A 17,777-nucleotide genomic window follows, 5' to 3' on the forward strand; every position below is an offset into this window, starting at 1 on the left:
CTCTCCCTCAAGTTCCAGAGGACACCAGGATTCACTGCCTTGTCCCCAATTCCAGAAGAACGAATTCTCACCCCACAAGCTCTTCCTTCCTGGTTCCATCTTCTAATTAACTATTCAGCTAATTGTTACAGGATCACCATAGAGCTGGAGGCCAAGAACCACCAAGTATACCCAGGTGGTAAGGAACAGTAACAGTTCAAAGGTATTTACACCCCTGACCCAAAAGGGTCTGGGCTCTGCAAAAAAACAGACTTTAATATAACAATCCATTACTGTTAGCCCTCAGCAATTGATCACCTGTGTCTCCTGGATGCTAAACTAATAAAGGAAACAGGTGCCTTAAAATAATCTGTCTCAGATAAGGCTTATTTCAGGTAAAAATTAAAAGCATGTTCCAAATATCCCCCCCACTAACACTAACCAATACAGCAGATTATTAAAACATTACAATATCATGGTCACCAGCTCAAGATTTTAAATTTCCCATGGCTGCTCCTTAATATGTTTAAAAATTCTTCCCAGCTCCATAGAATCCACCTGGACATGTCAGCAAGCTCCAGAGCCAGCTTGAATCCACCTGGACAGCACCTTGTCAGACTGCTCCAGAGCAGCAGATGACAATCCTCCATCCTAGGATGCCTGGCTACCTCAGAAGCCCCTTCCCTACCCCCTGCCCCCACAAGAGTCAACCAATACCCACCAAGTCAGCTGGAAGCAGTTCCTGGGAGACAGAGTGACCCTATTCCTGTTCACCTGCCTTTTTTTTTTTAATAATAAGCAAAGAGTCTGGAATGTTGGAATTCATGGCCACACCCCAGCTACATGACAGCACATGCGCAGTTTAGTAGCCAGGCAAGGGATCTTACATTTGCACGCAGCATGAGCACGCAATCTGTGCTCATGCGTGGTGCAGTTCCATAAGCCCATATGCATATGTGCAGGGGAATCCATAAGAAGCAGATCACAGACTCCTCTCCTTCCTTCTGCTCCCCTCCCCTTGCCTTCTCTCTCTGCATGTGTCTTCCACAGGCCTGGTCATGTTCTCTTCTGCCCCTCCCTTCTCCTAACAAAACTCTTATAGTGGGTTCTGTCATACCTCGTGGCTTTTCTTGCATGGTAACAGTGCCGCTTAATGAATAACATTGCGCTGCCGCGTAAAACCAACACTGGTGCCACATCTACTCCCTTCATTTCAGCCACACCAGGCACTTTATTGGAATAGCCCCAGGACACTTCTTGGATCCATAGTCTACAGCGACACTATAGAGAAGAACAACATATGACCAATAAACAGTGTGTGCTCAGGCTAGGGCGGTCCACTTTAGGCTAGTGGAGATGCTATTCTAGCATTGCTCTAGGGAATCTCCAGTGAACTGCTAGATAGTTTGCACCACACTGTCTACTTTTTATAAAGCAGGTGTTATGTATTTGGTTGTCTGGAATATATACATATGTACATATATATACAATATTTGGTGTGCCACAACTATGAAAGGTTGTATCTGCACACCATACTTTACTCCCACGCCCTGAGGAGTCACAAGCCCCAACCAACGGTGCTCAGAGCTTTCTTCCCTTAGTCCCATTTCCATACATAACCCTCCTCTTTTCTCATCCCTGTATGTGCCGGCAACAACTGACTCTGAGGCCCAAAACATGGGATGAAAAGGCAATCCTCCTCCTCCTCCTCCTCCAGGAAGTTTCAAGGAATACCATGCTCTGTAGCAGAACCTCAAATGGGGGTGGCTGATCTTCCCAGACAGCTCATTTAGGATATGCTTTTTTCTTCTAAATATAAAGGTATGCTTCTATCCCTGCTGTTTTACAGATACTTATTACCTGTTTTTCCATGATACAGCCTGAGTTTTCCCCACCTGTCCAATTACTAAGACTATGGGCCTAAAAGTTCCAGATAAGTTTATAAATTTTAACTTCTGTTCCTAATTCAAACTTGTCTCAACAGGTTACCACTTGGCTGGCAGACACATCCAAGTATCAGTTGCTAACTGCAACCTGCTCACTTCAACCTGTGAGCCATAGACTTACTAAAAGCTGATATGAACCAATCCAGCCGATATAAATGTTCCTTGTTTCCAACTAGGTCAAATCAGGTGCTTCTGATAAATACTCCTTTGCCTAAATTTCCTCCTTTCTTTTGCTTAGCCTTTCAGACTTCCTGAATTCTGACCATCTACATGGAGCAGCTATAGAAGAGAGTACATTGTCCCTACCCCTGAAACAGGCTAAAAAGGCTAAGTCAAAGAAAAACTCCCTGGCAAAGGGAACAAAATGGCTACAAACTAGGAAACTGGGCCCATAATTGTCAGTTGATGGACTTATTAACTAAAATGGTTCTTTAATAAGATAAGACACTTTGCCTTCCTTATACAGAACCAAAGAGGTATTATATGGCCATAAGAAATTATTATTTCTATATAAATCATTCAGGACTATAATCTGGCTGTACTTAAAGATCAGATCAAAACTGCAGGGACTTAAAAATGGCAATAGATGCAGATATTGCTGCCCTAGAAAAATTTGTTACATATTTAGAGAAATCTCTCTACTCTCTAGCTGAAATAGTTCTCCAGAATAGAAGGGGCCTTGAGCTAAAATTTGCTCAAATGGTCCCCCTAATTATCATTCCTTCAACAAGGGGGCCTATGCAAGGCCTTAGGTGAGCAATGCTATTTTTATGTTAACTGCTCAGGGGTCTTTGGAAACTTCATGGCCCTACCCAGCCCCTTAATGATCTTGCCACTTTTTACAGGAGTAGCCTAGGTCCACCTGCATGTCAGATGTTTGTATTGAGATTCATAATAATGACAAAACTACAGAAAATGTCTCTCCTTATCTAAGGTATATTCAGGCTAACAAAGACCAATTTATGCCTAACCTTCTCACTTTCACTTACATATTGGTAAGCTTTAAACGGACTGAGGAGGGTCTCCAATCCCCATACAGGAATTGGTGAAAATGGCCTTTTTTAACACCCAAAAAGAGACAGCCTTCCCAACAGGCCCAGCTGCAGCAGAAGGCTACTTTCCAAGCCAATGCCTTGGCAGCTGCCCTGAAGCCATTGGGCCCCTCACCCACCAGGGAAGTGCACTATGAGGCTCCATCCTGCCAGAGCCCAGCCCAAGTCACCTCTGCCAGGAGCCTGCATCAAATGCAGCCTGGGGCCACTGGTCATGGTATTGCCCTGACCTAAGGTCATGCCCTGTCTGCTGACAGCATGGACACTGGAGATCAGAATGCCCTGTGTGGACTCGTCCTCTATGCCATGCCATGGAGGTCCAACTTCATCAACACTGGCATCTGACTCTCCGGGCCTTTGAACTCCTAAGCCTGGTGGAGGACACACAGCATCTAGATTTGGTGACTTCCATTCTCTCTCCAAGCCTGAAGGGGTGCTACAGGATAGTGGGTAAGCCCACTGAACTTCTACTGAACTTGGGAGCTTTAACTTCTTCCTCGGGTCCCACAGTTCCCTTGCCAATTCCTGTCAAAGGGGTGGATGGGGCCCCCTCCTTCCCATTTAAGAGAAAACTGGGACTACCTATGTAGCTGGAAAGCTGTCTCACTTCTGCTCATTTACTTACCCTTCTCAGATCTGATGGTGTTTGGTGACCAGGGTACTAATAGATTTGCCAATTAACAGCTCTCTTCCCCAACCCCAAGGCTACAAGCACCTTGGTAGCTCCTTAGTAAGTTTCCTATTAAAAGTACAGACAGGTGTGCCTCATTCACAGATTTCATGGGACAGGATAAACCACTTTCAGATGTAACTTCGGAGGTTCAAAGTTTTAGTATTGATAAATGCAGTTTTGGTAAACTGATAGATCACTGATTACAAACAGTTTTTAGAAGTCCTTAAATTTCTGTGGATTTTGCTTGTCCCAGCTTTTAGAGACAGGTTAGCATTTGAGAGGGTATGGAAGCCTTCCTGCTCCTCCTTCACTCACTCAACCAGTTCCATTCAGTAAATTTCCTCTGGTTATAGATTTAAAGATATATTTCACTGGGCTGAAACCAGGCCCTAGAAAATGTTCAGACCTTTTGGTTCAAGGCCATAGCTTTTGCGATGACACCAAGATGTAGGTCTGTTCTAGTTGTTTTACATACACAAGTTCCTGCACAGATCCACCCCTCTTGCCTGACTCATGCCAAGGCCAGACCCTCAAAGGCCCTCCAGATACACCACCAGCTGCTGCACCAACCAAGGACACCAACTGGGTGAATACAAACAGATTAACTTCACTCACATGCCCACTCATAAAATTCTGTTATCTCCTAATTCATTGACACTTTTACAGGATGGATGGGGGCATTTCCTTTCTCTAGAGAAACAGCAGATGTAGTGGCTCCTGTACTCCTGATTTGGTGTGCCACTTCCCCAAGCTTCTGGAACCTCACTGCTGGTACTACCACTCTAGACTCAAGGGCATATCTGCTCTTATGTCTGGATCATCCACCCTTGCCTCCTCTGTACAACCAGGGCACTTCTCTGTCCCATTCTTTCTGGCAGTTATCACTCTTCCCATGTCTAGCACTGTTCATGAGGTCAATGATAACAATCTATTTTTTTCCTAGCAACCTACCTTCTCAGCTTCCTCAAGGGGTCTCCCGGATGACAGTTACTGAATGCTTATTCACTCACACCTCCTGCTGTGCATAACTCCCAACTTCCCCCTCCCCACTTTGCCCCCAAATCAGCAGGAAGCAGTCTCAAGAATTTGGCACCCCCCCCAACTTGCTATCCATAACTCACCATTTTATAATAATCAAAAAGGGAAGAATGTTAGCATTCTGGCTTTCTATGCTGCCCAGGGCTGTGGTCACCTCCTGTATACGCTGGCCCACATAGTACTGCATTCAAAGACCCAATCAAATCCCTCATTCTGGTGGTGAAATGCCACATCTCAGGCCACAGGAGTTCACATCAAACATAGCCCCTACTATCTGAATAAAGCCAGTGTACAACGCCCTTTTAGTCATAGGCTCTGGCAATTTGCCAGAACGAGACCATACCAGAAAAGTTCCAGCTGTTATCCAGCTCATTGCCAAGTGTTCTCCCAGACTCTATGTTCTCAGGACAAGCAAACATTTCCTTAAGAGGGATGGGTGGTGACTGAGGCCAGTTTCTCCACCCACTCTGCACTTTACCGTCTGCACCTCCATTGCAGAAGTACAGCAGTCAAGTAGGGACTGGCTCCCCGGGACTCTTGTGCTTTCCCAGCTGCAGCTCTGTGAGATTACAGGGAATGTAAGACGTGTGTCTTTGGCTGTCTTCTGCCTTGGGCCTGACCTGTCTTTGGCTGTCTTCTGCCTTGGGCCTGACCACACTGTCCCGGGGGCTGCTCTGCCTCTATCTTCTGCTTAATTACCAGTGGAGTTTGCAAAAGTAGGTGGGGCAGTTCTTCATACTCTGCCTCACCTTGGATGGTGGGTCCCTAAAGCACATTCCCAGGATTCCAGCTCCTCCATCACTCTTAGCTCACTCCCTGGCCTCCCACTACAGGGCATCTTTATGACAAGTCAGCATATCTTTTCTGCTTCCATCTGTTCCTTTCCTGTCAGGGCATCCACTGGGACCTCCAGACCTTTCCCCAGGATGAGGACACTCTGTGCACCTCATCCAGCTTTCTTCTGGGGCCCAATAGGCAAGAAAGACCACCACACTCCTTTGTGCCTTCTTCATCCACTGTGGATGATGGTTCATTTATTTCTGGGGTCCTGCCCTTCACTATACCAAATGGTGAGGTTCAGTTCAGGGGTCAGGGGTGGAGATCATGAAGAGCTGGGAGATTTAAAAAGATTCCTGGATCCACTGGAAGATATGAGCATGTGCCTTTAGTCCCATTTTATAGAGACATTTTATTTTAAAAATCACACAAAAGTGGCATCTTGCCAAAGCTGGTTACATAATGAGTTACACAACAATCACATTTTTTTGCTTACTCATGGTTCCCTGGATATCTGGTAGGAGCTACCTGGATACCCACACCAGTTCCATGTTGTCCATGCTTAGATGAAGTGAGATGTGAGGTAATGTAGGCATGGATGTCTTGTTGGACTAGTGTGGAAAAGTGACTGAAGCATGCACTTTGCAGTATCTCAGTCAGTCTGGTGAGCAACATGAACAAAGGATTAGTAGGTAAGTGGCATATGCAGCACAGATACTGGAACAGGAGTGAGTCATGTCTTGGATGGGACACAATAGGATAAAGCAGATGGTCTGAGATTTCATCTTACACTCAAAAGAACAATTTAAAATTGGTAAATTATTTATTTCTAGAAATTTCGGTTAACATTTTTACTATTACTCTCAGGAATTGAAAAGGAAGGCACCAAAACCATAATAAAGGAAGGCATAATGTGTCTGGGTACTTTTGAATATAAAAAAAGTGACATCTAACTTTTGAGTAGACACTGAGATAAATAATATGTGAGGATATGAACAGCAAGTTCTAACTTGATTTGCAAAAGAAGACAGTTGAGGGTACTTGCATCCCCTCAGTATGCAGAATGGATGATGGGTCCTGGGATTGCTCTTGGGACTTTATTCCTAAGAATAATGCTTTGTGTACGTATGTGGGGAGTACATGTATGCATGTGCCCTTATGCACACATGTATGTGTGTGCAGGCCAGAAGACAACCTGAGGTATCATTCTTTCTCAGGAGCCATCACCTTGTGATTTTGTTGTTTATTTGTTTGTTTTTGAGTTGGGGTTTCTCATTGGTTGACCTATAGGTTTCTAGTTAGGCTAAGCTAACTGATAGGCGAGCAGTGGGGATCCTCCAGTTTCCACCAGTACTGGGGGGGGGGGCAGGTCAGACTGAGCTCTTCGTAAGTCAGAGGCTCTTCACTCCAGCTCCCAGCTTTATACTTACAACAGGTTTATTTATGCTAAATGCAGGGAATACAAGCCCAGTTTAATACCAGTGACCTAGCTCAGAGGATCAATCTACCTTCCCTAAATATGGTCAAGACCCCATCTCTGCATTTCCTTGTAGAAAGCACAGTGACAGTTCTGGTTGTGTTTTGTTCATGTTGCTACTACTGAGACTGCTCATGGAGACTTCTGCCTTTAAATGCTGGCAGGACTTCCTGGAGTCCCACATACCTCTTGCTCCCAAGATTCACTTGTTGATTCTCTAGGACTCTCACATAGATGTTCTGTGCATCGGGCCAATTATGTGCACTGAGATGTAAGGCTCCTTCACAGGCCAGTTATTGGGGAAGAATTCAGAACCCTGAAAGAGGAATGAGGTCTTTATACAAAGCTGACATCACAGGACTCTCTGGCCTCCATTTGTAACCTTTGGTGGTCTTGAGTTACCTCATTGTACAAACTTTTTTAAGGCAGCTTTATTGACGAAAGGAATCTTAACTTAAGTTAAAGATTTAACAGTTAGATACTGTGACTGCAAATATTGCAAAGGAGCTGACAGTCTTCTCATGGGACAACTACAGCTCATGATAAACTTGAACTGGAAAAAAAAAAAAAAAAAAAGCATCTTCAAGTTACTTTTTTGCCAGACACCATGATGACAGAAACTTGAAGTTCTAAAGTGTTAAGATGTGAAGAAATACTATGGACTTTATAATAAGGAAAACACTGTTATTAGAGACATGAAGCTGTTCACTTCCTCAGGCACTGCTCCAGTGTCAAAGATAAGCAGAAGTAAAACCAGCTGAGCTCTCAGGCAGATAGGAATGGATGGTTAATACTCAAGACACAGCAGGGAAGAGAAGACCACTCCCGATAAGATGTAAAACTGTATGAAGACTATAGCAAGAACTGAATGGTAAGGCTAAGATTCAGTGGTCAAAGTAGTGTAGTTGTTCAATTATCTATGTGTGGGAAAATTAATGAATAACAGAGATATACAATTTTCTATAGGAATATGATCAGAAATTGTGCATCCCCCCAGATGTGTAAATAACTGTGTGAGGCTGAGCATCTGGAACACATTTTGCTCTGAGTAACTTGGAAATGAGCCTTTGGCACCTTCCCTAAGGGCGTGTGTATTCACAGCTTAGAGTGGCATCCCAGAGAGAATTCCACAGTTGAAAGCAGAAAGGTCAGCACACTGAAGGAGTTCTGACCATGTCAATAAACGATGGCACCAATGTCAACATGGCACACACCTGGCAAAGGACAGATGTGTTCAGGTTTGTTAATGACTTTATTCAGGTATTCTTAAATAGTCCAGATAGTGTTAACATTTAAGCTGAATATAAGTGTCCACAAAACATTGTAGCATTCCTGTAAAAATTGTCCTCAACACTGTTGCATTCCATCCTCTTCACTAATGTGGCAATATCAAAGCTACTGTACTATATCCTTGCACATTTTTTTATCGTTTCTTTTTATTTTCTGTTATAGGAATCTTGTTTCAAATGGGCTAATACATTTTACATTTTCTCTCCTTATAAGTCTATTCATGGCAACTAACTCAAGAAGACAGTTTTGAAATACAATGAGTGACTGAGTCACTAATGGTTTATGCAATAATTGAAACTCCCTTTGTAGAAAAAGTCACAAGTCACTTTAGCACCATCTTAAACTTTTTCATATGTTAAAAAATATATTTTGTACAAGGGAGATATTTCAAAACTAAGAAAATTTTGTTTTAATTTCTTAGAGAAGCAGAAGCCAGACTAGAGGTATAGTTTAGTGGTTAAAGTGCTTGACATGCCTGAGGTGGAGGTGGGTGGATACAGGGGTGGCCACAGAAGCCAATACATTACTTCTGAGAGAAGGTTCAATTAAAAGGTCTGGGGAGTCAAGTGTTGCATAAATTAACTTATATTGTGTTTACCATACATTGCATTGATTAACAATGTTTTTACCACCTCTAAGAGGTATGGGTCATGTGACTGTATACATATATTTCACAATGAAAAAAATATGCTGTGATAGAACAGCTTTAAAAATAGCCTTGTAACATGTTTAGTTTAGCAACAGGGACTTTATCACTTACCTGGGTATCATCTCTGCTAAATCCATGTGTTCAATAATATTAAGGAATAATTATTCACCTTCGCAAGTACTTAAGCTTTACACAATGATTTATTCCAATGTTCTTTGTGTTGTTTATTTATTGAATCCATGACTTCTCACATGGTAGGCAAGTACTCTACCACTGAGCAGCCCTGCCTGTCTTCAGTGTTCTTATTAAATATGGAGCTACCCAGTGCACTCAGGGAGCCATTCAACAGACAACAATGTGTTCAGACACATGCTCTCTTCTCCATGAGATTCTCTAGAAAGTGCACAGCTATGGTTGCTGCATACGACCTGTACAAGATCTAGTCAGTGGCGATTCCAGGAAAAGTTGGGGAAGGGCTCAAAAGGCCCCATCCCTAGCTGAGGAACTATTGGCAGTTGATGGCTGCTGGGAGATGCAGAGTCAATTTTCTTAAAGGGTGTGGCCTGGTCAGTTGCCCATGCTCAGGTTGGTGGCCCTGGACCCATGTACTTATGGGAAGCTCTAATTGGACTCATTGGGTTATAAAAAACAGAAAAGAGGACATGAAGTTAGGAGAGGAACCGATAGAATTCTCAGAAAAAATATGTATTATAGAAAAATCATAACCAGAGTTCATTTTGTTGTTGTTTTGTTTTTTCCTGAGGAAGGTGGCTGGGGAGTGTGTTTAGGTGTTGTTACTGTTTAACACATAGTTCACAGTCTTGCTGCATCACACCCAGGGCGGGGGCGGGGGCAGGGAGACAAGGTTCTGGAACAAAGGCTGATCTAAGGACTTTCAGGAAGCTGCTTGTCATGTGGCTGAGACTCTTGGAAAGCGGAAGTTACATCCCTCAACAGAACAAGTGACCTGCCCAGATGGTCCACTCTTTTGAGCTGTGAAGCTAATTTTAGTGGCTCCAGGCGATTTCAAATGAGGAAAACCTCAGTTCTGAAGATTAGATTTTTATGATAATTACTTCCAGTTTTACTCATTCAAATAAATAGTAATGCACTTTAGGCACAGTGTGAGGTGGGTGCTAAGGAAGTTTTTATAAGCTGCTGTACATTGGGTTGGTCATGCCCTACAGGGTAATTGCTAGGGTATATACATACACATTTGTGAACTTTTTGTTACATCAGGCTCTTGAAAATCCTAAATAAGAACATGTTCTGGAAAATAAATTACTATCTGTAGCCAACCTGTGGTTGCTACTGGGTTTGGGGGGATCCTTTTGGGTCAGTAAATGATACCAGGGAAATCAGGGTCACCTGTTAATTCCGTTAATAAAAGAATTTTAAGGTGGAATCAAGCAGAAGCCTAGGACAATTTTAGTAGAATTTAAAAGAAAAATAACCTGGGCGAGGAAAACTGTAAACCTCAAAAGCTACTGAAAGGAGGAGCATGGAGGAGAAAAGGATGCTGCTTTGCTGCTGGGGGTTAGCTGGCGTGGGGGCAGGCAGACACATGGTGGAGATGGGGTGCTCTGAAGAAAGGGGGAAGCCCAAAGACCTAGGGAAGCATGCTCAGGAAAATGATAGAATGAAGAAAAGAAAGTTACACTTTTCTGAACAATTCAGAAAAGCACGCAGACTTAGCAGCAGGCTGTGCTCTGTGAGAGTCTGTGCTGGGGGCAGGAACTCTGGAAGTTAAAAATATATTAGCCAACTAAAGGATAATGGTTCTGCCTGCCTCTTTGGCATGGCGTAAGGTAAATCCACTTTCCTAGGAGGGTTCCACCTTCCTAAGTACCAGAGATCTTCTTCTCTTGACCAGAGGAGTGTTCGTTAGTGGGCCTTCATTGCTACTCTACTGCGATCATGTTTGGTCCTAAAATAATAATACTCTAATCTTACTGGGTTTACATAAAGGTTATTCAAATACAAGAGTCATTTATAGTAAAAATTTGGAGACAAAATCTCACTATGTGACACAGACTGTAATTGAGCTCCTGATCCTCCTGCCTCAACCTTCTGAGTGTTGAGATTATGTGTCCACATATCAGGCTGATAGTATTTCTTTTCTTGATCAATTTGCCTCGTTTACTATTTACTGTTTGAATGAAAATTTGGACATGGCTGCTCCAAGATATGATTGAGGGGACGGTTTTTATTGTGGATATGAGGGAGAGTACAACCAGAGGCATCCGAAAGAGTACAGACTGAACTGGGGCCATGAAAAAGGGGGTGGGGCTTGAGAGAGGAAGAGAAGGAAGCCAGGAGGGCAAAGGGGCCAAGACTGAGGCTTGAGAGAGAGAATCAAGACAGTGCATGACTGAAATGGGCAAGCTTACACAGGAATGAGAAGCTGGGGGAGGAGAAGCTAAGCCCTTGGGCTGGAGATGGTTAGGGTAGGGGCACGGTAAGAAGTGCTGGGAAGAGGACAAGTACTGAGCTTTGTCCAGGGGTTTCTTTGGGACCTGACACTGTTTGTATTCTAAGTCTCTCCCTCTCCACTCTCTGCCTGTTGTTTTAATCTAGTACTAGGAATTGAGCCCAGGGCTTGACACATGTTAGGCAAGTACTGTAACACTGAGCTGTGTCCTTAGCCCAAATGGGGTGTTTGTGGTTTCATTCTGTTATGTTCTTATTGTTAATCTGTCTTTCTGCTTTCTGCTAGACAAAGGATTCCCTCAGTATGCTCAAATCAGAACAATAGCCCATCTCAAAATGCTAAACTCAACCATATCTTCAAAGTACCTTTTACAGTTTCTAATCTTCTTGCCTTCTGTATGTGCTCATCCTAGTGTACCTTATCTCAGAACCTGTGCCACTATCAACATCTTGTTTATGTCAGAACACTGGCAGCCATCTGGATATCTCCCTGTAGTTAGTCCACACCTGACCAATCACTAAGTCTTTCTAACTCCTTTTCTTAGAGTTACTTCAACTCTGAGTTTCTACATCTCCACGCGCAGTAACCGAAACAGAGAGATTGCTGCAGTAGTTCCCTGTGCTAGTTCATCTTTCAGTTGCTAGGTGCAATACTGGAAGCTGGGCATTGAGAGCTTTATTGAGCTCACAGTTTGGTGGCTGAAAGTCCAAGATATCAGATAGTCCTGTCTGTTCAGCTTCTGGTGAGAGGCTGCTTGGCTGTATCACAGTCTGACATAAAAATGGAAAGAAGTCACCAAATATAGAAGAGAAAAATCACGTGGGCAGACAGGAAGCCAGTGCAGGATTGAGAAGTTTGGTCTTTTAAATCAACTAATTGCACAAGCCAGGTGTGAATTTCTTCCCAGGACAATGCCAACAGTGATCCATCACCTTTAACTAAGCCCCATCTCTTAAAGAGTCCAAACACTTCTTAATACCACCATATGGGGACCGGCTTGCCTTCAGGGGCCAGACCACATCAAAGTCTTAGTGCAGACTTGTCCGCACCTCTAATCTGTGCCCCACTCAGCAGTGCAAGCTGCTTTTAATGTAACCGATCATGCTCCTCTGTGTTCAGCAAGCACCTCCTACTCTTTGACCTCACCTGGCCTGTTTTATCTCTTATCCTGATGTTCTAACCACAGGGGCCTTTCAGCTTCTGAGTGTATCAAGGTTCAGTTCATCAAATGCAAAGCTTCTGCTTGGGACGCTTTCCCTCCATTAGTTACTTGGCTAATTCGTACCCATCAGGCTAAAAGCTACAACTCCAAGCAAGCATTAGTGAACTCCTAGGCTAATTGATTACCTTGTAATATCATTTTATAGTGCCTGCGTTTTTTTTTTTTCTTCAAATCTCTATCAGAGCTTTGAACAGTTATTTTGGTTTTGTATTACTTTTATTCTTTAAAACAGTGTTTTGAACTGGGTATAGTGGAGTACGCCTTTAATCCCAGCACTCAGGAGGCAGAGACTGGTCGATCTATGAGCTTGACATTAGTTTGTTCTATTTAAGGCTAGCCTGGTCTACAGAGGGAGTTCTAGGACAGCCATGACTACACAAAAAGAAAACCCTGTATAAAAAGCCAAACAAATAAACAAAAACCAGTCTTTTGTGTTTACATGAAAATTAACGTGATATTATGGAGAGCTCACATACACTCCCTCTATACATGGAAAGCACACAGCTTTCCATGATATAAACAGTAATACATTTAGTATAATTCGTGACTCAATATGGGTATAATATTAACTGAAAACCACAGTGTTCACGGAGCCCTCTCTGTGTTATACAGTATGTTCTGTTCTGTCAACAGTTCTCTGACACTACTGAGTGTTCTAGTATCTAATTCAACTTTGATATTGAGTGCTTCCAGTTTACCACAGACCCCATCTAGTAAAGATCTCCAACACAATTTGCCCTGGCTTCCTCATGCTGCTCACACTGTTCTCTAACTAGGGCATCCATCTGAAGGTAGCCACCTCTCCACCCGCTCAGGTTTAATGATTAGCTAGGATGACTCACAGAACTCACCAAGAGGACTGTACTTAGGATTGTAGGGTTGCTTTTTTTTTTTTTAATGGAAGATACAGCTGAACAAGTAAAAAAACATGAGGCTAAGGTCCAGAAGATTCCAATGGCTAAGGCCTTTATGCTTGAAAAAAGTAGCCGGGAGCCTTGATGCCTACAGGTTTTTGATTTGTGATTTCATGGTCTGACCAAGTGCACGAACTCAGACTTCAGACCTTTCCTCTTTGGATGTCACTGGTTGTGGCTGAGAGCTCAGCCCTAACCGCATACTTGGTGTTTCTGGTGACTACTTTCAACCTGAAGCTCTTTAGGGCCCTTCACAGTCTAGCCATAAACCATCTCATTAGGTTAACAAAGTCCCTTATCATTCAGAACGCTACATTTAAAAGTTTTTGAAGATTTGTGATAGGAACTAGGGAAAAAGAGCACATAGGTACCTACATACACATACATATATATCATATATAAACAATCACATCACACACATATATATGCACACACACATAAAACAATTCATCTGTCCTATGTTCTTTGACAAATGCATAATATCGTGCATCTACTGTCATGGTATCACATAAAATCTCTAAAAATCTCCTGTAATCCATATATTTAACCATTTCTCTGTCTTCCTCAACTTCTGGTAATCCCTGGTATTTTTTAACCATCTATTATTTTGCTGTTTCCAAAATTTAGTATTGTTGGAATCACACATTATAGTCATTTTAGGTTGGTTTCTAAAATTCACTGAAGTATCTTCCTTTCAAACAAGGTCTTATTGGTGGGCCAGTCTGGCCTCCGACTTATAGTCTTCCCATCCTTGCATCCTTGGTGCTGGCGTTATAGCCGTGTGCTGCACAGTGACTTTTCTTACACCTTTGTGTGGCTTTATAGCTCATTTGTGCTTGTGTGTGTGAGTATGTGTGTGTGCATGGGCATGTGCATATAAGAGTGCACACATGCACCTGTGTTTTCAGGTGCATATGTACATTTGTGTACATGCATGAGAAGCTCAAAGGTCAACCATAGTGTGGTAGTTTGAATGTAATTGGTCCTCACAGTCTCATAGGGAGTGGCATTGTTAGGAGGTGTGGCTTTGTTGGAGTAAGTGTGTCACTGTGGGGGCAGGCTTTGGGTCCCAGTGTCACAATTCATTTGCCTGTTGTCTTCTGGTTAAGATGCAGCCAGCACCATGTCTGCCTGCAGGCTATCATGCTCCCCACCATGATGAAAATGGCCTAAATCTCTGAACTGTAAGCAAGCCCCCAAATAAATGCTTTCCTTTATAAAAGTTGCCATGGTCATGGTGTCTCTTCACAGCAATAGAACCCCCAACTAAGACACATAGATACCCTGTGTTCCTCAGATACCATCCTTCTCCTTTTTTTGAGATAGGGTCTCTTACTGTCTGGAACTCACTGACTAGGGCTAGGCTGACTGGCCAGGGAACCTCAAGAGTCTACCTGTCTCTGCCCCCCCGCGAGTGCTGAGATTACAAGTGTGCATCACCACACCAGCACTCTTTGCTTCTTTGTGTGAGTTCTGAGGGTGGGACTCAGGTCTTTGGGCTTACAAGGCAAGCACTTTACTGATGGAGTCATCTCACTTGCCTAATAGCTCATTTTTTAAGTTTGATGGATAAAACTTCATTGTTTCTCTGTTCACTTATTGAAGACCATTTTAGTGGCCAAATTTGGTAATTATGAATAACTTTGATATAAATATTCATGCACAGCTGTTTGGTGGACTTAAGTTTTCAGCTAATTTAAGTGCCTAGAAGCATGGCTATTACATTTGACAAAATTACGGTTAGATTTGTAAGAAAGTTCTATGCTGTCCAGTGGCTATGCTCCTTGAATGTTGCTACATTGTAGCTGGCATTCAGTACTATCAACGCTTTGGATTTTCAGCATTCTGCCAGATGTGTATTGTGATCTCATTTTTAAATTTGCAGTCTCCTACTGTTAATAGGATTCTGAATTTCACAAATTGCCTCCATCTATATCTTCTTTGCTGAGATGTCTGTTCAGACTTTTTTGTCAAGTTTTTAATGACTTAACTTTTATTTATTTATTTGTTTGCTTGTTTATTTCAGGACAGGGTTTCTCCATGTAGCCCTGGCTGTTGTGGAACTCAGTCTATAGACCAGGCTGGCCTTGAACTCAGAAATCTTTCTGCCCCTGCCTCGTGAGTACTGTGATTAGAGGCATGCACCACTACTACCCGGCTCATTGACTTTTTTATTGCTGAGTGTAAGTGTAATTGGTGTCTTGGGAAGATAGATCCTTTCTCAGATGTGTTTCTTACCTTCTTCCCCATCTTGGTCTGTACCATTTTCTCTGGACTATGTTTCACAGTGAAAGCACTTTTCTTTCTAATGAAGGCCAGTTTGTCTGGTGTTCCTCCACAGAATGTGCATTTGTTGTTACATCTAAAAACTTTCCCCCAAACCCAAGTTCCCATAGATTTTCTCCTATATTATTTTCTAGGAGTTTTAGAGTTTTGCATTTTAAATTTAGGATCATAATCCATCTCAAAGTGGATTTTATGAAGGATCTAAAGTCCATGTCTAGGTTTATCTGAGGAAACGCACTTGGTAAGGAACCACCCATCTTCCATCTCCTTTCCACTCTTCCTCCTCTCCCCATAGCCAAAGTGAAATGGCTGCTGTTATATTCTCCTCTCTTCATCTTCTCTTTTATGATACTGGGTGTGTGGGGATGGGTGGGTGGGGGTCAACCTCAGGGCTGTGTGTGTTCTAAGCAGGTGCTCTACCACTAAGCAGATTTTAAATTTTTTCCTTTGAAAGACTTTGCTTCTTTGTCAAAGATCTATTCAGTGTATTTGTTGATTCTACTCCTATGCTGCATTTGCCTGTCAAATCTACTCTCTTGATTACTACAACATCAAAGGAGATTTTGTGTCGAGTACTGCTTTGAGCAGGATAGTTGAGTCTCTAACCCCACATTTCTACATTGAAGCCCATTCTGCAGTGTGATTCATGAACTCTCCTCTCTTCTCTAATGCCCCCCCCATTTTTCTCTCTTTCTTTCAGATGTAATGAGAAGATAACTATCTGCAGTTTAAGAAATGGGTACTCATTGGTCCCAAGATCTTCATCTAGGTATTCCCTGTCTCCAGAGTTCAGAGGGAAATATTTTTGTTGCTTCAACCACCTAGCCTTTGGCAATTTGTTCTTGTAGCCAAAGCACAACACTGTCAAGCTACATATTTTGCTTTCTTCATTATCTTTAGGGACCAGTATCAGCACAAGACACCCCAAGATCAAGTTCTCAGACCAAGATCTCAGCACAAAGGAGATTTATTTTCCCTAGAGGGAAAAAAGACAGGGAATAAAGGACAAAGACAGGAGACAGAGGGAAGGAGAGAAGGGGAAGAGAACAGAGAGAGGAGAGAAAAGGGACAAGGGACGGGAGGAGGGGATATTTGTCCTGGAGATACAAAGGACTGCCTCTGGATAGAGGGGAGACAGACATGGTCCATAGAAAAATATGTTTATAAAGGTAAAAGGGGAAACTCCATGTTAGGATCAGTTGGTTAATTTTGATTGGGTGTATTAATTAAGGCAGCCAAAAGGGTTTTTTTAATTGCTGGACTTCAATATTTAATAGCTGGACCTTGGTAGTCAGCCTCAGGAGGACTTTGTCAAGTAGAGGAACAGACTATGGTGGCCAGCTGTTGGAAACTCTTAATGGTTTTTAGGAAGAGGGAATAGGGGAAGGGCAAGTTCTATCAAAGCTATATTTGCCATGCTCCACCTATTAGAGGTGGAATCCTTTAAGATTATTTTATTTACTGTTTGTGTGTGTACATGTGTGCACATGTGTGTACAGGAGCTCTTGTGCCACACAGCACAAGTGTGGCGTCAGAGGACAGCAGTTGAGCTGGCTGTCTCCTTCCAGGCTGATAGATGGTTTTTTTTAAAAATTTTTATTTCATGTGCGTTGGTGTTTTGCCATGGGTGTCAGGTCCCCTGGAACTGGAATTACAGACAGTTATAATCTGCCCTGTGGGTGCTGGGACTTGAACCCAGGTCTGCTGGAAGAGCAGTCAATGCCCTTAACCACTGAGCCATCTCTCCAGCCCCCAGGCTGATAGATTTTTAGCAGCAAGTACTCTTACCCCACTGAGCCATCTTGCCAGCCATGGTCATTGTTTTTCTTATAAACTGTGGAATCAGTTTGTTGGTATGTCTGGCTTGGTGGGACTGTGACCGAGATTGTATGATATCTATAGATAAAGGTGGAAAGAATTGGCATCTCTACAAAATTGACTCTTCCTACTTATAAACACGGTGTCTTTCGATTTACTTAGGTCTTTAATTTTCTTTAGAACTCCTCTGTCAACACAAAACAGTAGCTCTCGTCTTAAAGGGGC

This window comes from Peromyscus eremicus, chromosome 2 (assembly GCF_949786415.1).
Source record: "Peromyscus eremicus chromosome 2, PerEre_H2_v1, whole genome shotgun sequence".
Taxonomy (NCBI): domain Eukaryota; kingdom Metazoa; phylum Chordata; class Mammalia; order Rodentia; family Cricetidae; genus Peromyscus; species Peromyscus eremicus.